Raw genomic sequence first — 24401 nt, 5'->3', positions numbered from 1 at the left:
TTTCAAGATGTAATTTAGGAAATGAAGCATATCCAAGATTCCCTCTGACTTTGCCGGCGAGTGCGACGGGAATTAGCTCTAGCACGCTTAAAAGCAACTAGATTATCGATTGTGGGATACAGGCGAAATATATTCCATCGTCTTTTTTGTTCTTTATGATTGGCATAACATGCTCTATTCCACCACGGTCTACGAAATTTCCATGGAAGAGAAGAGCTGTTTGGAATAAAATTTCAGCAGCAAGTATTATACTGTCTACTACCTTTTGTACCGCTTCTGTTATGCTTTCAAGATTGATCATAGTTTGTTCTTTCTGCCAGTCGGGCGAAAGCAACCCAATCTGCTCGTAGGAATAGCTAACGTGGGGAAATTTGTGTCGCACCTTTTCTATCAACATGAGAGACTATTATAGAAAAATGGTAGCTATTATTACGATCACTTTCAACCATGAAATCAAGTAATGGTAAAAGTTCAGGGGAGTAAATGGCCAAATCAAGACTATGAAAGGTACGCGTGGGTTCAGGAAAATACGTTTTCTCATTATTGTTCAGCAGACAGAGACAGTTATTGTTAATAAACTGTTTGATCTGCCGCTCTCGTGTATTCGTATTTTCCGACCCCCACAAATGACTATGCCCATTAAAATCAAGCATTACGAAAGGTGGCGGAAGCTGGTCAACTAAATTGATGAGATCCTTCTGACTTACATTGTCATGTGGTGGCAAGTAAACACAACATATTGTAATCAGAGATTTTACGTTGATTTTAACATCCACAGCCTGCAAGGAGGTGTGTAGTGGAAGTGGTGAGCTTGGATATAGATTTCAAGTCAAGATGCAGACGCCTCTGGAAGTAGATGTGTCAGTTACAGTGTCCGGATGAACACTACTTTAACCACATATTTTGAAAGGAATATCCGGTTTCAAAAAAGTTTCTTGAAGGGCGATACAAAAGGGATGAAATTTCTTAATGAGATTTAATGTCCCCAATTTTTGAGCGAATGCCGCGACAATTCCATGAAATAAATATATCCATTAAGGAATTTGAGGTGTAAAAGAATTGGAGACGGAAACATTAGAAGTTAGAGCAACTTCGAATCTTCAGATCTTCCTCCTCCTCCGAGGGATGTAGGTTAATTAAATCGGAACTTTTCGGAATGCCACTGAACAAATAAGGAAAATCCTTGTGTACGAAGCCTTTCTCCGCAATATCCAAGGGTAAAGATTGATTTTTTTTTTATTGTTTCTTGAACGTCTTTGCCAAATCTTTGTGAGAAAAACCGTGCTTAGAGATTAAGCTTTAAAGACTTTTCGGCTTAAGAAGGCTTCTTCCGTTGAGCTTTGACTGTTTCTGAGTTGATCGTATCAGAAGTATCTGTATCAGTATCGGGGCAAAAATCTTTTACTTCATATTGCGTAATTTAGCTAACAAGGGTTTTCTTCAATGCTGAAGCATAAGTAGTACCAGATGTCGTTGTCCGAGCTTTGACAATCCGTCGGGCTTCGGGATAAGACATCTATTCATTGAAATTAATCTCAATGACCTTTTCAAACTTCCAGACAGGACAAGACAGTGAATATGAAGTGATATTTCCCTTACAATCTGCGCACTTTTATGTTGCCTTGTACTCAGACCGACTTCCGCACAGTGGGCACAAGTAATTTTCCCGCGGCAAGCTGTTTTCGGATGACCAAAACGCTGGCAATGGAAACAACGTAGAGGAGTGGAGATATATGGCCTGACTGGGCAATTAATATATCCTGCCTTGATAGAAAAGGGAAGTTTTGGAGATATGAAGGTCAGGATCAGATGCTTCGTTAGAAGAAGCTGTCCATCCCCTCGCGCATGTGTAACTCTTTGAAGTTTTAATTCATATGAAATTTCCTCTGAAGGAACGTTAAAAAGTTCTCCAGCGCTTATGACGGCTTTAGAAGAATTTACAGTTGTGAGGTTACACTGTTACTTTTATATCAGCTAAAGCTTTAATTTTCATAATTTGTTTCGCCTGCTTCATAGAGTTAACTTCTACAAGTAGATCTCATGAGTGCATTTTCTTTATTGATGTAACATCTCCAACAGCAGCAGAAATAGCTTTTTTTGGACAAGAAAAGGCGAGACATTCTTGAAAGTGTCGTTATTAGTGGAAATACGTTTGACTAGAAAGAAAGAATCGAAAATTTTTCCTAGGTTTTGAACAATGACATACCCACTTGAGGGACGCAGTTTGCCTTTGGTACCTATACAGCATGAAAAAGAGAATTTGGGCCCCGACGGCACCGACCACCACCGAACCCAACGAGGGAAGGCAGCCACCGGCTCTAGTACCTCCTAGCCTCGGCACTTACCATGGTGCTAACCGGAGCCTACACGTTTCCATCCCTCACTTGCCGTAGAGGAATGGAAGAATTAAGCAGACAGGAGGTGTAGAAACGGATAAACATAAAGGGAGTATATATTCCTTCGAACCTCGGGCTGGGACACCCGTATTCACCTATAGTAGGCGAGCCCCTGAAGGGTAAAAATATTCAGGAATCAAAAAGAAAATAAAAACAGTGCACAAAGAAAAGTATTAGTATTAGTATTTGAGTTACAATTTAGATGCATGAAAAAAATGAAAACGCTTTAGAAATTTTGGAGCTAGTGAAGTGATATATTAAGACTAACATTTAATTAGTAAAAAGGTTAAGCAAAATGATTCTTTAAAAAATATATATAATTCAAATTATTATACATTGAACCATGTTTGAAATTAAATTATAGCGGTTTCATATTGCACAGATAATTATAGAATACCTCTCTTAGCTATACTATAACAGAATTACAAATTTATTACTACAAGTGCTTTTATACTGAAACTAAGCAAAAGTACCATTTTGTGAAATACACGAACCATATATCCAGAAAATAAAATTATAACTAGCATCCGATTAATTTTCTTAAATACATCACATGCCAAATACGATTCCAAATTCTAAATGCTCATATGCTCATAGCCAGCACAGAAAAAAAAACTAACATTTATAGGCTATAAAATATTACATTTTTTAAATAAAAAGAAAACTGCATTGGAAATTTTTTTTAAATGTTAAATTCTTTTATTGTAAAATCATTACTCGCTATTTATAGTCTAAAAATTAAATAAAATCGTTTTTTTTAATTTATCTGATATATAATGATTTTTAAAAAGAAAATTTTAAAATGTGATATATCAATGAAATTTTAAAAAATCAACCATGAAAACTACTATAACAAATAACATTCAAAAACTTGCTAAAATTACAGAAAAGATACGTACTAAATTTATATCATCGACAGGGTAATATTTGGAATTTTAAAGGTGGAGTAAAAATTATTTTTGTGAGATAATATTTTTAGAAGTTATGATTAAAAAACTTATAAATTCCATAATAACATTTAATTAGTTAAAACTCGTAAGATAAGAAAAATTTCGAGATGCACATTCCAAGACACTGGAATGTAGTTGTGTCAATTTGTTGATTTTAAGTCAAATGGTTATAGCCTGAAGTCGTCAACTGGCATACAGACAACTGATACAAAATTCTCTTTTAATATCAAAAACTATAATTATATATGCATATTATATAAATACGGATGTTTCTTTGATCTAAAATATCACGAAAATGTTTCGAAAGATTTATAATATTGTTTTGAAAGTTCTGGAGGAAATTTTTCTAAAACTGCAAAGAAACTTTGATATATTATAATTTAAATCATATATAAAGTTTAAAATAGGAATTCAAACATTTTATTTCAGTGAAAATTTTATTTATTAAAAAATAAATGTAAAACGAATTGATATTTTATTGATCTCGTACTTTAAAAAATTAGGTAAAAATGCATACGATGCACTTAAAAAAAAAAACCACATTTAAGGAAAATAATGAAAAATCATTTCATTTTATCAGTTATTTCATTAGTCGAGAGAAGCTTTAAATATTGATAACTTAAAACAGATTTTCTTTGCACATTACCAAACATGTAAAAGTCTTTTTATATTTTCTTTGAATACAGATAAAATAATTTGTTCCTAATTTGCATATCCCCTTGGTGCATCTCAGACTTGGTGAAGAGAAGCTTCCGGAATGGCTGTTGATTCTCGCCGGCTTGCAGCAAGCAAAAATGGTGTGGGTTGACTAACCCCTACTGATGATGGGTCGTGTATCCTATGGAAGGAGTTGTATCATGTTGGTGATGGTCCTTAGGATTCAACTTTAGTTCTAACAATGTTGTCATTCAGAATTTTACGTTTGCCATCTGATGGGTCGGAGTAGACAGCTGATATTCCAATTTATTCTTTAAGTATGAATGTGGTGGGTATAAATTTTATAGCCATATATACCATAAGATGCCTTACAAAGTTCTTAATATGTTCAAGCTTAATGCTGCCTTTTATGAAAAAAGGATTTTCTTGTGGTCATATATACTCCCTTTCCCAAATTGAGTCCCAAAGCCTTGAAAAGTACTTTAGCTTCGAGAGACAGAGGTTTGGTTAACACATTTCTATTTAAAATTCTCATTTATTGTTTTGATTTCAGAAAATTAGCTTGAGCTCCTTCTTAGGTTGTAAAAAGAACTGAATCCTTTATGTTCATTTGACTGGAACCACTTTATTTTTTTAAAATCCGAGGAACAAGTGTGAAAGAGAATAAAGCACTTTTCTGTTAAACGCAAAAAATAGATTTCTCGATTTTGCGGCCCATGGTACTGAGTACAAGTCTTACCTGCCCCACCTTAATTATGCAATTGTATTCAGTTGATAATGAATTGAACTGGTGAAGAAACCTAGACTGACCATCCCCGTGGGTATTGGAAGTATTCAACACTTCTCCACAAAAGAAGCTTTTTGTCGATCTAAAAACTTTACAATGCTGATATGTCATTTATAAATTACGGGTCGTGTAATTAAAAAGTTATTTAAAACGCTCTACAAAGCAATCCGTCCCATCCAGAGTTATTTAATTAGGATAATTTTATTTTAAGGCACTAAAAGTAATCATTAAGAAACTATCTATTTTTATTAGATTTTTGATTCAAAATCAATACAGTTTTAAAGCATGTTGCCAAGAGTTTCAAAACTTATATCTGCAACAAATTTTACACTATTTTAAAATACAGAAATTAAACTTTCCAAAGATACCGTTTTTTATCTACTGTAAGATTAATAATTTTATCAAAATTTGCTATGTAGATTCTAACGCAATTAATAATTTACTATTCGACCCCTTTTGAAATATTCTGCAATCTATATAACTGCGAAATCGCGCTCTCCAGTATATTAACTTTTAATTCAGCAACATTTGCATTTCTAAAATTTCTGCATCACACAATTGGCAGTCCAAAAACTTGAATTGTGCTGTACTTTTTGTTTTAAAATGATATAATATAATGCAAGACAAAGTGTAGTCTCGAATTTTTAATTGACATGCACAATCCAATTTTTAGTGACATTGTGGCATGATATGAAATGACTCCATTCATTCCTTCATATTAAAGAAACTAAAAATCAACAATGATTATTACGCATCAATGATAATGGCAAGTAGTTATGATAATGTTCCTACAGTTCTATCATTTGATTTCAAGATCTTACTTTGTCGTAAAATAAACATCTACATGATTTATTTCTGACAGCGAAAAATTATCGTTTAGGTATAAACTAAGACTGTTCATCTATCAAAAACCTGTTCGGATATTCATGAGAAAATATTCTCTAAGAATAGCCATCTCATCTGCCGTTAGAATTCATTCGCATATCCTATTTCGCCACTGCCGCCAATAAATCGGAACATTTCTCCTGCTGCACCTCGTAAATGAAATGTCTCGGATCTTATCTTCCAGATCCTTTGGCCTCTTCAGATTTAAAAAATGATGGAATGGCATCGGTTACAAAGGATCCATTCAAGTGAGTGATACTCCGACATACACGAATTCAAATTTGGGCTTTTCCAGTCACGATTTTATGTAAGGTCAACACTTTGGACCACCCTTTTACACCGAAAAAGTGACGTGTAAGAGGTGATGGTACACGTTAAATACATGAGGATCTGCCCACAAGTAGGGAGCGACATATTGGAGAGAAATACTAGCTCAGACGTCGTCCTCTTCATCAGGGTGCGATTCAAAATGACGAGGTTTGTTCCAATAGACATACTAATAGTATTGCTTCAAAACGGCATGTTGATTGAAATTGAAATGGACCCTTTCTGCTTCGAATATTCACTCATTTAGAGTATGATAGAAATCAAAATTCAAAAATAAAAGATAGTAAAAACTGCATCCATCATTTTTTAAAGTCGCATTACTTAAAAAGCTCTATTGAATTAAGCATTGCATTTACAAGTTAGTACTAAAACAGCAGTAGCTCTGTAGGGCTCATATAACAAAAACTTTCATGAACTTGTAAAAATAGTGCTGGAAGAAAATCGCTATTATACAAAGCGATTCTTCAAGTCCAAATATACTAGAAAAACGAATGGCATTTGCAAGTTTTATAAAAATGTCTCGGCTCAGTCAAAAAACGGATAAAACATTTGGGAGATAATAGCTTTATGTAAAAATATTCTAACAGAAAAACAAGGAGGAAAGGGGGAAAAGCCATTGGTTTGGTATGAAGGAATTTTTAAGAAATGAAAAAACTCTTCGGTTGAAGAAGTTTTTTTTTGAATTTTAATATGTAAACGACATCGAAATAATTTCGTCATTTATTTTACGTTCCACTTGCATATATATTTTATTGCATAATTTATATACCAGAGTTATAAGGGATTGAAATTTTTTTTGTATTATACTTTTAACTTAAAAAGCATCTAAAATCTTTAACATGTTATTTACATCTAAAATCTTTAACATCTGCTTTTGTTTAAAATAGGAATATCAGTTGAATAGATGATTTCTAAAAACTACTGATGGCTAATTTTCTTCATAAATTATTAATATTGATTAGATTAACACATCTAATTGTGTTAACGAATGCTAAAGTATGAGCAAGAGTGTCTTCTTTTAAACGACTGATTTAAGCTTGGTTTTAAGCATGGTTAAATTATGAATTTATAACCTATTAAAAAGCATAGTCAAGAGACGTATTAAAAGAAATTTTGGAATTACTCTGCATCTATTTGGTTAAAATATTTAAAAAAGACAATTTTTGTAATTTTCTCAAACTGAATATCGATTTTTTTTGGAAAGTTAACAGGATTATTCCTCCTGTCTTACATAAACAAAACCTGGTGGAGTTGAGTCGAATTGTTCAGGAGCATGCACATAACATATTTATACATAGCCATAATGACTTTCTTGATATTCCAAAAGTCGCTTTCGTTGCTTTGCCTCATAATTAAGCTCATGTCATTTACGATTTTAGTTGATTCTATTTTCAATTATCTCGTCTATTGAGTAACTTTGGAGTATTATCAGCCTTTTCAGCTATTTTGCTCAGATTTCATGGATATTTTCTAAATGTTTCTATCAAATCTGAAGATTTCGTATAGCCAAAAACAATTTTTGTATTGCCTTGGTAAACCAAACAGTAGACTGCAAAAATGTTAAAATAATCTCGTATGCAAAGCTTAAATTTTCAAAAACCAAGTCATGAAATGATTCATTCATTTAAAAAATTTCAAGAGATTAAAATTCTAGTTAGAGATATTCTCCGTTTTTAAAATAAAAGATGACAGTTTCAGGATAGGAATTGTATTCATCCTAAAATTCACCTCACAGGCTGAGCTTGGCAAAGGCAGACAGTTTCCCTCCTTCCAATTTCCAGTGCCTCGAAAATGGAACGTTTAACCCTCTTCAGCTAAAGTTATTTTTATCAAAAGAAAAATACCAAACACTGAAAAATTTCAAGCGTCTTAGAATACCACTTAGGATTCATTTCATGTTTAAAATTCCATTCATCGAAATGAATCCCCAGTGAAGAGTTTCTTGCATTTCCCCCGTGCGCATGAATTTTTCTATGCATTTTAAATAATCGTTGTTCATCTACATAAACCAAATATCAAACGTCGATTCAAAACCGCTTTTATTCATACATGTCAACTCTTTGTAAATGGAAACCACCGAATGCCAAAACTTTCTAGCATATCCTAGAGGACGCCTTACAAGGCATTAGCGTACAATAGTTATGAAATATGGCGTGCATTCAACATTTTTACTGAATCCTTCTCGAGTGTTTGGAGCATGCGGTTAATAATATCAAAAAATCAAATTTATGTTTCAGACGCTTTATTTTTTTCCAGATGCCTTTTTGCTTTGAGTTATGTTTCTGAAAATGTAGTCTCAACATCTCGTTGGATCAAAATGCGACACTACGCATGATAAATCGGTGTTCCTAATTTTATCTATTAAATTCGCTGTGTTTTGTAGTTATGTTAAATTATATTCGAATAAGTAGACAGATTGGTTTCCTCTGAAAAATTTTGCTCAAAAGTGAATAGAAACCTACACATTTGGTATAAAGACAGTATATCAAATGTCTAGCTCAAAGTTCTAGAGTTCTTTATTACATACAGAAATAATATACAAAAATGGGTTTCTCGGACTCAGGGTGGTCTAAAATGTGTAGATTTGTCAAAATTTCGATTTGGTAACTGAAGTCATATGCAGGAAAATTCAAAAAGTATCCAGATCACGCTACCTTCTGGCTCTAGATACTCGAATGAGATAAGCTGAACCGAAAACTAAGGAGTGCTTTATAGGGAAGTTAAAGTTATTAGGAAAAACTTTAGAGTGCCTACTAGACTCCAAACGACTGATGAGGACCTCATTACAAAATATTCAGTCACTGGCTACAGTCGTTCATTAAATGCTTGGCATCTTTGAAAGTGCGCTATGAGAGTACGTGATGACATCTGTCGATTATATGAAAATAAACTTTTTTTAAAATAACAGCAGGGATATTTTATCAAAATAAATTATTATTTCGAATGCTACATTTTCTTATAAACCCATTTATTGGGATTCCATGACAAGTGATACGCTATAAAGTTGACAAATTCGATCGTGTAATCTAGGAAGCATTTCCATCCTCTTTAAGCTCGAAGTCCATCTATGTTCAGACTTAAGGATTCCTCCTTAATTTTCTTACGATTAGATTCCAGATAGGAAAATAAATTATGAAATTAGAGCTTTACCATGACAAAAAACTTTTGTAGTGAAATTTTGTAAGTAATTACAATTTCTTGAAAAATGATTTTCAACCTTTAGCTTTGATTTATTAAACTTAGTATTTGTCAATTTTTTTCAGAAATTATTCGCTAATGAAATTTTTTATCTTATATCTCAGTAAAAAATTAATTAGCTGGCTTTTTCTGGCTTGCAAACAGGAATTTTGATAAACAGAAGTCATATACAAGGTGTTTCTAAATTCATAGGTCAAACTAAGGTTAGGTAAAATGTATATAAAGAAACCTTTTTTGCATAGCAGTAAAGGGTCGGAAATGAAAGTGTAGGCAGTATAAGCAAGAGAAAGTACAAGCAAGGCAGAAAATATAATGCCTACAAGACTCCAATCGACTGATGAGGACCTCATTGCAAAATCTTCAGTCACTGCTGCAGTCGTTCGTGAAATACTTGGCATCTTTGCTCAATTTTACCAAGTTGGTGGTGGCACATTTGAGCACATACTGTAATATTAAGTAAATAAGAGATTTCATTCCATTTCCTTTTTATTTTTGTTTTTAGGGATAGCATTTTTTTTATTTCCAATTCCATATTGCTAATATTTTAAAAAATGTTTCTTCATACGCATTTTACCAACCCATAATGCTTGCCCCGTGAATTCAGAGACACCCTGTATACTACAACGCGATAGAAAAAATAAGTGTTTGTTGGTTGCCTCCTTCTCTAATCGGATTTCCCACACATCGTAATAAATCCTCCCACTAATCCTTAAGGGCAACAGATGGGATGCGAAGGCGGCAGTCAGAAACAGACGACGTCATAATCTCATAAGAAAATCACGCTTTATAGCCTAAAAATATTGAATTGCCAGTGACTTACGAATATAAAAAAATATTTTTTTAAGGAAATCTGTTCTACAATTTTCTTTTTCCCTTTTATGTTTTGAAAGTGAGAAGAAATTGAAAACGTATTATCAGTGATAGAAATGCCAGATTCAGAAGACAAATACGTATTTTTCTCATCTAGTAAAAGTTTTTGAAGCTTTGAAAGAAAGAAAAAAGAAAAAACTAGATCAATGGCAGAGACAGATTTTAAAAACAGTGTTAGACGTTATTTGATATAAAACTTGTTACTTATTTTGCTTGCCTGGTTCAGTTTGGAAGATGCCTTTTCTCACTTAACCAAGCAAGTAAATCACTCGCTTATCCGGCTCATTGAATAAAACGATTTCAAAGTAGTACAATGAAGACAATCTTTCAGAACAAGACTTAAGAACGAGAGAATGTTCTGTTATAGAAACGGCTATTTAGGATGTCAATATAAAAACAAGACAATAATTGCTCCTTAAATCTTTATAGGTAGGATAATTTCACAGTTCAATCTCGAAACAAATTTTATATAAAATACCCATTCTAAGATATCTGAAATCTTAAAAATATATAAACACTATGATTAGTTATTATATAAACGAACAAAAAGATACATTAGAACATCACAATCCAACCAGCCATTATTGTTATGTAATAAACTGACAGATCATGGCTAAAACATCAGTAAGAGAAAGAAATGTATGGCTGTATCCTATAATTAGGATCTTAATCCATACTCAAAAATCAGTAGCTAAACTGCAATTTTAGTAAAGAATTTATTTTTTGCTAAAATGACATTAGAATCTTTGCTAATTGACTGATAATAATTTATATTCATCTTCTGTGTTAAAGCAAAACACACATGTGCACTAATTTCCCATGAAAATATTCCATTCCAGCTCCATACAGAACAGCAAAAATCAAGCTTTTGTCTCAAGCGATACTCCTATAGGCACAAAATATTGAAGACATCTCCACGATGTTGTTTGATATTTTGAAATCCGAATAATATTGTAAAGATATCGAAGAAATGTTGGTCATTTTCTGCCAATAGGGACCTAAATAATCCAGGTCGCTTAACAAACAAAAGTCACAATTCTACTTCATTGTAAATCTTTGACTCTGATTTAACTTGATATGCTGCATTCCGATACTAAAATCATCATTCCGATACTAAAATCATCATCTGTCATTGTATCTAGAATCTTTTTGATCATCGATATGTATTAGTATCGAATTGACCCAGACGAGAGTGATAACACTGACAAATTCAAATTGTAAAGTCAATTAATAGATACATTTTTTTTATCTTTTAATGTTAATATTTTGCTTATACAGATATTTGTAATCATTCTTTATCTCTTATTGCAAGTACTCAGTTTAAATAAACGAATCTCAGACATTTCCGAGTACAGCAAAATAACAGATTTTCTTCATAATCTAGATGCATGATCAGCATTCCTCCCAGGTCACGTGCAATCTGACTGATGCAGCCTATCGATCACACCATTATTTACTTAATTACGTCTTAAACATATTTCTTCATCCTTTAAGGACGTAATAAACGTTCGTTGTCTGTGACTTACATTAGTGAAATTATTGTAAGCATTTGAATTTATATTCCTTAAATCCCTAAAAATGAAAGTGTAGATTGGTTTGATGGAGGATATAAAACAATTGCAACATAAAAAGCAATGTTATGTAAATCATAATATAAGGCAGAATTATTGATACAATTTCAATGATACAAAACAGACTGAAAAAGACCAGAAATGAATTATTTGTTTTTACAATTATGGAAAAAAATGTTTAAGAAATAATATTTGAAATGTTGTACTAGCTCTCCATCTACGTAGCAACACTTGCAAACCAAATTTGCTTTTAGCGTATTCATGGGAACTAATGTGAAAGTGCATTTTTTGGAGAATGAATATTTCGCTTTGAAAGATTCTTGAAAAACGTCATTTCAAGAACACAATTTAATAAAATTTAATGATTCTAATATGCGTGCGTTGAAAAATCTTCGAAGATGTAATAGACCCCGAAATGTTTTTAGACAGCTTCAACTAATCGTGTTTTGCTGTCACTTTTAGTCCGTAACAGAGAATTTAATCGAAAAACATTGTCTAAGAACATTAGCAGTTATCAATTTACTTAATAAAGTACTTTTTATCTTGCGTCTATTATATTCTAAATGGTTTAAGAAATATACATGTAAAATGAAATTTGAATATGTATTCATTTTAATTTATGTTGCTTAACAAAACATTGAAAATTTTATCCTAATTTCTTTAACTTTTCAATTATGTTTTTTTTTAATACTAGCAATATTATATTCATATATACTTTTTCCCATTGATACTTTCTAAAACTCAATTATTTTATATCAAAGAATAAGTTGGATATTTCAGTAGAATATCAACAAGAAAATAATTATAACGTCTTCATGTTGGAGATGGGTTGAAATAGAGCGTAAAAGCAATTTTGAAATAGCTTTCCTTTCTAACCATTTTAAAAGAAAACTTACTTGAAATTAAAAATATTCTTAATCACTTAACATTCTCTTCTGAAAAAAAAGATTCAAAAGCCTTCCGTGTTGATCTGTGGCATTTTCCGTCATACACGTGGAATTCGCACATTTGCAGCTGCCCTGCAGGTCTACTCAGGATGTAATCAAAAACTGACTGTACACAGGAGTTCTGAAGAAACTCGAAAAATATAATTTGTATATATGTCTTCGAGGGTTTGGATGATCAAGAATTCGAGACCCTCGATTTATTTTAAAAATTTATAAAACTATTGTTCTTAATGTATTTAACAACTTAAAAGATAAATAAAACAATAGAAGATAGTTATAAAGTTTAGAAAAAGACAAGACACCGTTATAGAATATGAAATTCCAGATTGAACCCATATATTTGAAACTATGCAAATAGAAAGAATTCAATCACGTCATATACCAAACAGCTTACGACGGAATTGAATTGTTTTTCAACTTAATCGTCATTAATCAATTCAGGAATGAAGATATTTCTATTTAAAATATGAGACGAAGTAATTTTCCTAAGCCAAATTCAAAATAAAATATGAATCAAATATCCTACAACATAACCTCGCGCGTAATTATGCCGTAGGAAATCCGATTAGAATAAAAATAGGGTATCGAATAGAATTAAGGATAATAAATTAATCCAAACGATAAAATTGTGTTTTTTTTAGCTTAAAAATCATTTATGAATTTAAAATGCATACAAGTGAGGATTTTTATCATTATTTTATGTAATTGTTCAACCACTTCTAAAACGTAAGTCATTTAATTGAGCTTTTTACGTTCCACTAAGATGTTCTACTTCTTTTTGTAAAATGTTCCATGTATTCAAAAATTAAATTGGAGTAGAACACTTGTATTATGAAGCACCAAAATGAATCGCAACATTGCCAACCAGGGTATACGATTTTCTCAAAACTTTCACGCATACTCGCTAATGAAATTGAATAGGTATTTCAGATTCGTATTTTTACACTCGACGGAAACCAGAATTTGAACACAGAACTACAATTGCAGCCATAAAATTATATTTATATGTTTCAGTTATTGCGGTTTTGAGCTATCGAGTGTACACACTTCTGAAAGAACAGACTGACAGATGTTCCTCTTCTCAATGAATTTGCTTCAAAATTTTATAGATATCTACACTTTAAATGCTTTCCGTATTTTATCCATTTAGTCTTTTGTTGTTGTTGTCATCGTGTTAATTTATATGCGAACAGTAAGAGACTTCTGAAATGAATTTTTCTCAACATTTACAGATATCCAAAAATTTGGTAGTAAGACCATATACCAAATTTCATTTGTCTAGCTCATAGCTCTTTTGGGTTATCTATCAACATGCAGACATTTCCAAAAATTCCCATCTCAGGAAAGCAAATCTTTAAGATTCGTCAAACCCTCGAGTTGAATTTTTTAATGACTACAATACTTTCTCTATTCGTGAAAGTAAAGAAGAGTTCATTGAGCTAGCAATAAGATCTCCAATTCCATAATTTTTTTTTCAATAATAATAATAATTCAACAACGTTTGTTCAGTTTGAGTTTAAAATAAATAGTTTAGAAAGAAAAAATAGTCTTGTTAATTTGTTTTAAACAAAAATGCTTAGACCTTTTATCCCTGTAATCAAGTTTCTTAATGTTAAAGATTTCCCAGATTTTAAAATTAAGAAAAAAAATTTCATATGGTTGGTTTTTTTAAATAGATATTTTTGACCAAGCATTAAAGCAGTTCTTTCAGAATTACGATTCTTTTAAATACGACTTATTTAATTTTAAAAGTTAAAATGTTTGACGTAGGTTTCATAACTAAGAACAAATAAAGTTTTGTCTAGACATTTTCATTTAATGAGAAAATCCGCCCAAAAGTTTGCAAATGTGAACGCGATTTTCATATTTTATGCTCACTTTATTAAATACAGTTAAATTATATGCATTTAAAGAATGCATAAAAACAATAGAAATTTTTTTTTTAAGTAATGAGTTTTTTTAATCATTTTGAAAAATTAAATTATTTGCTTGAAATTTTTCTTAAATTAAAAAAAATTAAAATATTTTCCTTTTTAAAATACAGAAGGTGCCGCTAAACGGTGTGGAACTTCTCAGATTTGGAACTCTACACGGAACATAGATCTAATTTATTTTTTATACTTCAAGAAATAATTTGTCATTTTTCTGTTGTCGATTCATTTTTCCATTAGGTTAAACGTATTTCATGGCATTTTTTTCTCTTTTTTTAGCAATAAATTACCTGCAATCTTCAAAATACATTTCCGTCGCAATTACTTGCTGCGAGCTGAAATTTCCATTCCAATTATTTTTAAAAGAATTGAATATACATGAGCAATATCTCGCTATAATAATTTTTTAAAAAATGAACTTTCCAATTTCATCAACACATTGGTAAAAAATATCTTTGAATATAAAATATCTTTGTTATCTATACTTATAATAAAGCTCAATGTGTGTGTGTGTGTGTGTGTGTGGGTGTTGGCGCTCTACAGGCCAGGTCATTTGACATACAGTTATCAAATTTGGTACATGTGTACCTTAGAGGTCGGGAATGTGCACCTGGGGTCCCCTTTTTTGAAATTTTAATTAGAATTTTAATTATTAATTAAAAACTAACTTTCCCGCCAAAAAAATCTTCCATTTTCCCCACCGCCAACTTTTCCGCCAAAAAAAATCTTCCATTTTCCCCACCGCCAAATGAGTAAGGCTTTAGTTTTTTTTCACCCAACAGTAATGAGGCTAGGGTTAATATTTAGGGGAGGCTAGGGATTATTTCAAACGATTCTGTTTATTTTCTTAATGTTTTATGCATTTAAAATTAAACATTGTTAATTAATCCATGTTTCAGATTCATTCTGAAGTACTTTTGAATTAAAATAACACAGAATAAAGGAAATTAAAAATGTATAATCTGCATAGCGTTACCCCAACTGGCGTAGAAAAATTCACGCATTTGCGTTACCGTAAGTGGCGAAGAAAATTGACGCATGCGCATTATGTTCTGATTGTTGCCATGACAACCATTATCAATGGATGATTTAAATTATTTTTAGATTAGTTGCATGCTTTTGTAAGTAAATTGCATTTATGTTAGTTATATATTTTTTTGTATATGCTTATAGTTTTAAGTACATCGTTTTTTAAGTAGTCTTTTAAACCTGTTTTCCACCGATTATTTTAAACGATTATGTTTATTTCCTTAGTGTTTGATGCATTTAAAATTAAACATTGTTAATTAATAGATCTGTTCATGATGAATCTGAGAAAATTTTGTTGACAAATTCTTGAGATATTACATAAATTAAGAAAGATTCTTTAGTGCCCATAAAGTTTAAACGTTCAGTGACTCTATTATCAGTAATCATATTAAAAAAATGCTTTGTTTCAATAAAAAATATTATATTAATTGCAGATTAATCATTTAAACTTTAATTTAAAGCATAAATTATACGAGATGTAACAGAAAATTAGAGAGATACATATCACGTTATGAGTGAATTATATGACTATCAAAATTTGAAGTTTTAAAATATTTTGCTGAAGAATCTATTAAAGTTGGAATTGCGTAAAATATTTAATGGTACGACCAGAGTTTAACCCCCTGCTTGGCAAAATTTTTAAAAATCGCCAACAACGGCCTTGGGAAATGTTCAAAATCAAAGAACCAGATGTCCAATTATAGTTCAAAATAAAGATTGCCAGCTTTGGCGCGTTATCGCAACTTGGCGAAGAAGGGGGTTAAACTCCGGTTCAAGCTATTTAATTATTAAAATTTAAACGAACATTAAGATTGGCGAACCGGCTGGTCGCCAAAGGCGGCTAGTGTATAATAAAAATGGTAGTTTCAGATTAGAAATGGATGTGTTCTTTTTAGATGGTTCATATTTTTCCTTGAAAAACTACTGAAGACAATTCAGTATATTTACCTCCCCCCCCCTTTTTTTTGAAAAACGTGTCTTCCGATTAATCTAAACTGATATTAAATCCAAGAAATTGCCGAAATCTTTTAACCATTCATCCAAGAAGACTAAATTGGTGATGATTGACTTTATGATAAAATATTTATGGTTTAAATGTGTTATTTTCAAAAGACATTAAATCTATTAGAAATGACACTGATGTACGTAGCTATACAAAAAACAATATAAATCATGCCCTTATTGTTTCAAGGTTCTGTTTCGATTATTTCTTTTTAATTTCCAAATAAAATACGGCGAATTTTTTTTCCTCCAACAAATAAAATGTCCTTTTCCTGTTTTTATTATACGATGTAATTGCGTTGATACTGTTGCGACATAAATCGTAAATATTTTATTTAAAAGTAGCTAACGATTATTTTAATAATTATAAATTTTATTTTGTAAATAGTTGTAAAATTCAGATTGGCAACAGTGATACTTTTGGAACTTGTTTAAAAACGATGTTAGAATGTTTAATGAAAATAAGTTGATGTAAATTTGATAATATCTATAATGTAATAAGATTTAGTTTTATAGTAAGTTTGTCTGCATTTTATTTTTGTTGACGCACGAACACAACAATACCATACAAAGAAAAGAAGAGAATGTTCATGTGGTAATCTTCGAATTTCCATTACATGCACGTTTGAGGAAGTTTGACGTGACGATAGATTTAACTTTTATGTTAAGCACTAAAAAAAAAAAAAATGCAAACGCTTAAAATGGCGGTTATGACGGATCACAAAAACATTTAACATCTTTAAAATGGATTTTGGATTATCACAATATGGATTAACGATTAGTTTGAGGCAGATTGTATGTTCAGATCTATCTAGAAATATCTAGGAAGATCATGATGACAGAGCAAAGCAGAAATGAAAGAATGCACAACAGAATTATATTATTTATAATCAAATACTTTACACCTATGGGGTGCTCATGAAATGTTACTAAATGTCTTTTCTTGATTAAGTAATATAAACCTTTTGCTTTATTATATATAATTATTCAAATATATTAAATGCAAAAAGGTAATAATTATATTTTAAAATGCCTTGTTCTGCTCTTCCAATTTTTTCATGATGTAGGAGTTTATTAGAAAATTTCATTTGGACACCATTTCTTTATCAAAGCTTGGACTTTTAAAAAATGTTGCAGAGTAGCTGCATTTCTTTAAATGAGTTAAGTTTATTCAGCAAAATAATTTAAAAATTGCTTTTCTTCATTCCACACTAAATTGCTTATCAAAATAGTGAGCGTATCTGTGAAGCAAGCCATCGATTTCATGGAATAAATCTGTTTAGATAATGATTGTTGCAAATCAGAAAGGAATTCATTTATAGATGCGCATATATGGATGAAGGAGTTTATTTTTATGCAAAAGAATACTTTAAATTAAATATGAAAAGTGGGACATATAGAAACAATTTTCAAAAATGTATTAAAAATAAATTTATTGTATTATAATTAGAAAACTTTATTGCCTTCTTAGTTTCAATTCATAATTTATTATCATTAGTATTATCTAGAAATAAATTATTGAGCAAATTTCCAACCTGATTGCACCCCACTTATATATAATGAAAATTTGATTTATAAACTGATAATTAACTTAAGAATATATTAAAATGTTCTTTCCTCGAGAATACACAATTTTAAAGTCAGTAACGAGTCATATCAGTAAACGAGTAAAAAAATCGACTAAAAAATTACATTTCATAAACAGGAAATAAGTGAAATGGAATAAAAGTTTCAAAATTGTTTTGCTTCGCGTTTTATCCTTTATAAATTTATGTGTCATCATAGATAATGGCCTTGGAGTATTTTCTTAACATTTTAAATCTGACTCTTAATTATTTATGAAATAAGACTTTACAGCACTTGATTCGGATTCACTTGCAGATAGTAATCACTCTAGATTTTCACTGCGGATAGTCTCCTTCACAATTATGACAATCTGCTTATTTATAGCAATGCTAGTGAATACTAATACTGGAATTTAAAATGTTGTGGTTGAAATTTACTTGGGAAGGTGCCTTTCCCTAAATGGTATAAGACGAGAGTTGCCAATTTATATTTAAAAACAATCCATTTCTTCAATAGAATTTCATTTCATGTTCATTCATTCGTAAAATTTTTATTTTCCAAATTTAGCATTTCGCTGCTAAATTATGGCTTATTTAAATGCAATTAAAACATTCCACACTGTTCAAAGATTTCAATATACTTAATTGTAATACATTGGATGACACAAAAGCGTATCGCTACATTATATCACTTGAAACTTTTTATGACATTAGATGCTATGCCGATATCGGTTTCCTTTCCATTCTGCCCGAAACCTCCACCGGTGTTTTCGATGCTTAGATTCACCCAGAACACAAAATGTTTACCTCGGTTCAAGCAAACCTATTTAAATAGTATTTAGATAAGAAAAATTAGGAGCATTTATTAATTGCATTTGATTTTTTGTTTCCTCGTATTTTATACTCGAACCAGCGACTGCTGCAATCTGTACGGAAAATTTAACTTGAATCACCAGTGACTAACGCGGCCCCAATGACTAACGTTCTTGTCAGTTATCGATAAATGATATGTTGCTGAACGTGTTAAATGAGATATTTTTACGCTATTCAAAAAATTATGACCCTCAATGCTATTTAGAAAAGCAGGCAATTCTTGAATCAGGTTGTTGGGAACATTTTAGTCATTATACCGAATATCTATCTGCATATAGCTTAACGAAACGTCAATTTTTATGTTAGGTAGAAATATAAATTTCAACTATTCTTATTTGAAATTTAATATAAATTTCTGTGAAGCATCAATGAAAAAAAAATCCATACTAATGCGATACCATTTGGGCTCCAGTTTTAGAAACTGCAACATTTTCGAGCATAATGAAAAATAAATTGACGTCACTCAGGAAGATGGCATGCAAGCAGCCGTGTGGCTGTGACATCGCTTCATTCCTTAAAAACGGATAAAATAGTTACATCAAATTTTTTTTTAATTTGAATATTGATGAAATAAAGATTTTCATTCTCTTCTCAGTTTTTTTACGAGAATTATTTTCTAATGATACAAACCAATTATTTATAATATTGCATCTCCAAGATTAAGATTTTCTTTTCTAGTAATAAGGGTTAACTTCTCCAAATTAGGAATAATTATTTTCTATTTATTCCAAAGGAAATTAATCGCTAAAACGGAAATGACTAATCATTTTCAGCACTAATCAATGAAATGCAAGAAATCTCAACAAATTAGAATATTTGTTTCTTTATACTATGAAAACTCATTTCTTTGTAATTATCTTGACAAATAACGCTAGTATTTATAATAAAGGTCTCGATAAATCATTTTTTTTATAATGACCCTTTGCAGCTATTACCAATTGTAACTATATTTAAAGGCGAATAATAAACAAAATTCAATTTTTGTTCCTCGAGCGATTTTGTTTTTGCCTTCAATTTTTAAATAAAGATTAAATTAATTATGACTATTGCAGCAACACAAAAGCATAACTGTTGTCCTACCGCTGAAGAACATAAATCATCATTAAAAAACCATTTTATATTGCTTTCCTCAGTAGAAAGACATATTAAAGGAGTAAAAATTATTTTATAATAGATTAAAATTTCATTCTAAATTTAAATTAAACTTCAAGCTTAACTTTTTTTAAACACAATTATTAAAACATATAAAAGGCATTCCTGACTACTTGATTAAATAGTGGCAAAAGTCTCACTTCATACGTGGTTAATACTTCATAAACGGTCATTTCATAAGGAAGTAAAATTTTGGTTATTAAAGTTTTGCAGTCGAGAATGAAGTCATCATTAAATTTGATAAATCAAAATTTTGAATCTCAGATGAAATTATAATTTCTTGAATGAAAATTCATAATCAATATTAATATGCCAAGACTTGAGAACCTAATACAGAATTATTGCTTATACGAATTTTTCGGCTAAAAAAAGATTTTTTAATAAAAATTTTTGAAATGTATGTCTTTGCATCGTTTATACTCGTTTTGCTTTCTTATTAAAATCTAATTTTCATTCATCTGCTTAAAGAGCAACTATAAACACCCTTTTATTTTGAAAATACTTGAGATATTTGGTACATATTTATAAATCAATATATCAAGGCAAATTATTAATAATGATTATTTAAATTTTATAAGTAAATGTAAAAAGAGTGCAGCAAATATTCAAGTCAATTAAGACGACGCGTCTTCTATCCCAATTCGAGTCAAAAAATAATCTTCGTGACCGGCTGAAATTAGAAGTTTCTTTCGTGGGAAAAACATTTGCAAGTAACTGTCATTTTCCTACAAAATTAGCACGGAACCGAACCAAAACGAGATTCAAAAACTTGTACTTCAAAAAAAAATTACATTAAAACATTCGAAACTTTAATTTGTTTTAAATTTAAAACTGCTTAAATTTTAATTTTAACTGTCAAATTTGAAAATGTTTTAAATTTAACTTTTTTAATGATTAACTTTTAAATTTAATAGTTTTAATGATTAACTTCTGTTGCGTATCTAGTGAACGCCTGATAGCAGGTTTAAATAAGTAATTCAAAGTTAGTTTAATTCTTCCACACCTGAAAGAGATAATGCAAATAGTTATTTTTTCTTTAATCCTATAAGATGCTATTATTAAAAAAAACTTTAAAAAAACATTGCATGAGTGTTAGTAATGAATGGCTAGTCGCTGGATCCGACCATCATAAATAAGGATGTCGTGTTTCACAGAGCGCTGTGCAAAACTTAACTGCTATCCACTTCAAAGAAATATAGTGCAGTAATTAATTCTGCAAAATAGGCAATATTAGTTTTTTTTCTATAATACGGTTATAAAATAACCTATGTTATAAAATTTACATTTTAAACAAATTTTCCTATACATTGTCGTAATGCAAATCATGCAATACATAAATGGGTAAAAAGATTGCAATACATATGTTAATATGCAGTATTCATATTTGTGTATGTGAATTATTAAAAACAGTCACATAATTTATGATTATCATAGAACTTAAAAAATTTCTTTCAAAAATTGCTATCCTATGTATTATTTTTTCATCTAAAATCTTATTTTTGCTTGGTAAAGTGAGAAAGGTCTTCCAATATCATAAAATATTTTAAGTGCAAATCCTTAACGATAAGCTTTTTATAAATATTAATAACTTCCCATTTCTCCTCTATAATTAAAATCATATTTCGAAAACAGACATTTACATTCGAGGGGATTAGAAAAATTATATTCAAATCGGAGGACTATTATATAGCATAACGATTGTATCGTATTTAATTTTAATAAATAATATGACAAAACATTATTTAATTCCAAATGAAATAAAAGATTCCTATTGTATAAAAATTTATTTCTAAATATTCAAATGAATTTATTTTTTCTTTCGTCCTTCATAAATTGACTCATCATTATTTCCAACAGAAAAATGTGTACTAAATGGAGATTTGAAAATTGCATTGAGTTTGTTACAAAAGATTTTGCACACCGTGCAGAAGTTGACGACAGAGGATGTCGCATCTTTTTATTAATTTATTGCCCTTACTCTTAAGCCTAAAATAATCTTATTTAGAGGATTTATATGAATTTTTTTATTATGAATCTTACCCCTCTGTTCCAAAATAATTTTTGAACTCTATATTTTATCGAATTTTAATAACAATTAAATGCCAGGCTTTACAAGAAAAATTAATATGAGCAGCAAAAAATTAAATTAAAAGGAAAATTTCAAAAAAAAAAAAATTTAGACATCTTTTTCCGTGCGTAATAAAACGTTTTCCATATTAACCGAATACCAGATAATCACACGATTTAAAAATTGATATGAATGTTCACTTCAATCACTGGTTTTAATAAAAATTGCTATTATTTGCCAGAAAAAAATCCAGCTAAGTTAAAAAAAGAACAGCAATCAGAATTTATTATGTTTCATTTATTTAAATTTGCCCTTGTCTTTAAATTTAAATTAGTCATATTCCATTCATTTAAGAAAAACACCCGGCTCTTAATAAATTTTAATGACATTTTATTCACTAGGATTAAAGCAAGCTCAAAACTGAATATCGGGATTTTTTTTGTTTTTCGTCTACATAAAGGAAGGTACATCGTTCTCTAAAATCTACAATAGTATCTGCTGTATCTACCCTAGTAACATCTGTTATAAGGTCTAAAACAAGTTGGCAAACATTCAATATTTTACCTGGATTCCGGAAAAAGGTATATTTATCCCAAAGAACACTGCAAATGTTCACAGATTTAACTTTGCAGTAGCATCAGCGCTCAAGTAACAATTTTCTAAGTTTCACCACCGCCAAAGTGCGTTAGGTGCGTCCAGCTGCCAAAATAACTTCTTTCGCGAATTGAAACTCCGTCTTTCGCTCTTCTCCGCAACGACGACATCTGACGGGAAAGAGCTGAACTATTCGGTAGTTCCATTTTCACTTCGATGAATTAAAGAGAGCTTCCCTGTTGGTTAGCCATCACCGGCACGTCACATCAGTATGATTTAAATTGTGGTAATTTTTGGAAGAGTACCGATATTTTGATAAAAATTTGTGGCATCATCCAGTGAGTGGCATGCGTCCAAGCGTCATTTTCATGAATGGGTCTTTCAAAATGATAGGAACAACTGATTGTTGATTTGAGGTCACGAAGTTCTAAACCTCCGAACATAACAGATGATACGGGTATTCACAGGACACTGAGATTACTTAGCAAGTGTTTGTACCTTACTGGAGGTGATTATCAGTTATATTGATCAGTAAAATAAGTGGATGTTTCGCGATTAAATTTAATAAGATTTGACTTGTTTATTTACATTGACACCATTTGATTTTCATTTGCGATTCCCACCGACTATTCAATAAAATCATTCCTTCTCACTTATAGCTAGAAATGAGTAAAGGTGTGATCCATTCAGATAGAAGGTCTGACACACTAGCATGAGTCGTGATAGCTTAAGTTTTTCATTCGAATTTTAAGTATACTCTCACAAGATGGCACTTTTTGTGTTATATATATATATATATATATATATATAATCTGTGGAGGAACAGTTTGTCTGATTCTTTATATTCACATACATACATGAACACGGTAACTCGAATACTCAAGATAAATGAAATTTGGTACATGGCTTGATGTACCTTTGTCAAATTTTGGACCCTATATTTCAATGGGAGAATTCTGAATGTTATTTTAACGGCATGGTGAAGTGCATCATGTTTTGGAAGTGAGTAAGAATATTTAAAAGAGAATACTTCCTCATCTTAATCTTATTTATTGAATAAATGAATAAATATAATCACATTCTTTTATGGAAAAAATAATGTTAAGCTGTAGTTAATCTTCTAACGGGAATCTAGAAATATGTAGGATGCCAACTGAAGTCCTAAACTCCCCTCCTTTTAACTTCAGAACAATGATAGACTTAGGTACCAAAAATTATAAAAATGGTATCTAAAAACATGGATTCAAATATGCGATCCCGATTAAGACCTTTTGCTGCGCCATCTGGAAGTTAGATTCAGAGTTAGCTTTTTTATCTCATAAACGATGCGATATGCGAAGGAAAAAAGTATAATTGATCTAGCACAAAAAGATACATTTAGTGTAAGAATAAGTTACTAGACAGACATTAGTGTTAAGAATAAAATTAACAAAATGTACACTTATCTAATTCATGGACAATTTCGTTTACTTTTTGATAGAATGCAGAACGATATCAGGCATTAAGATACATTTAGAAATGAATCTGAGGCATTATAATATTTGTTTCAAATTCTAATGCAATCCTCTCACATTCTGTCCCTTTCTTTCGGCTGTGAAG

The 24401-nt window shown here is 30.6% G+C and overlaps 1 protein-coding gene across 4 annotated transcripts in view; it reads right to left on the bottom strand.

Moving 5' to 3' along the window:
• Positions 1-22937, bottom strand: part of LOC129966121 (potassium voltage-gated channel protein Shaw-like) — a 468708-nt gene extending 445771 nt beyond the window's left edge. For all 4 annotated transcript variants that reach the window (XM_056080501.1, XM_056080499.1, XM_056080505.1 and 1 more), the window contains exon 1: positions 22773-22937. The gene's annotated coding sequence lies outside the window, so the exon portion shown is untranslated. The remainder of the gene's footprint in view (positions 1-22772) is intronic.
• Positions 22938-24401: the final 1464 nt, after the last annotated feature.

This window comes from Argiope bruennichi, chromosome 4 (assembly GCF_947563725.1).
Source record: "Argiope bruennichi chromosome 4, qqArgBrue1.1, whole genome shotgun sequence".
NCBI lineage: Eukaryota > Metazoa > Arthropoda > Arachnida > Araneae > Araneidae > Argiope > Argiope bruennichi.
The sequence above is the reverse complement of the archived record's forward strand: the minus strand, read 5'-3'. Positions and strand labels throughout refer to the sequence as shown.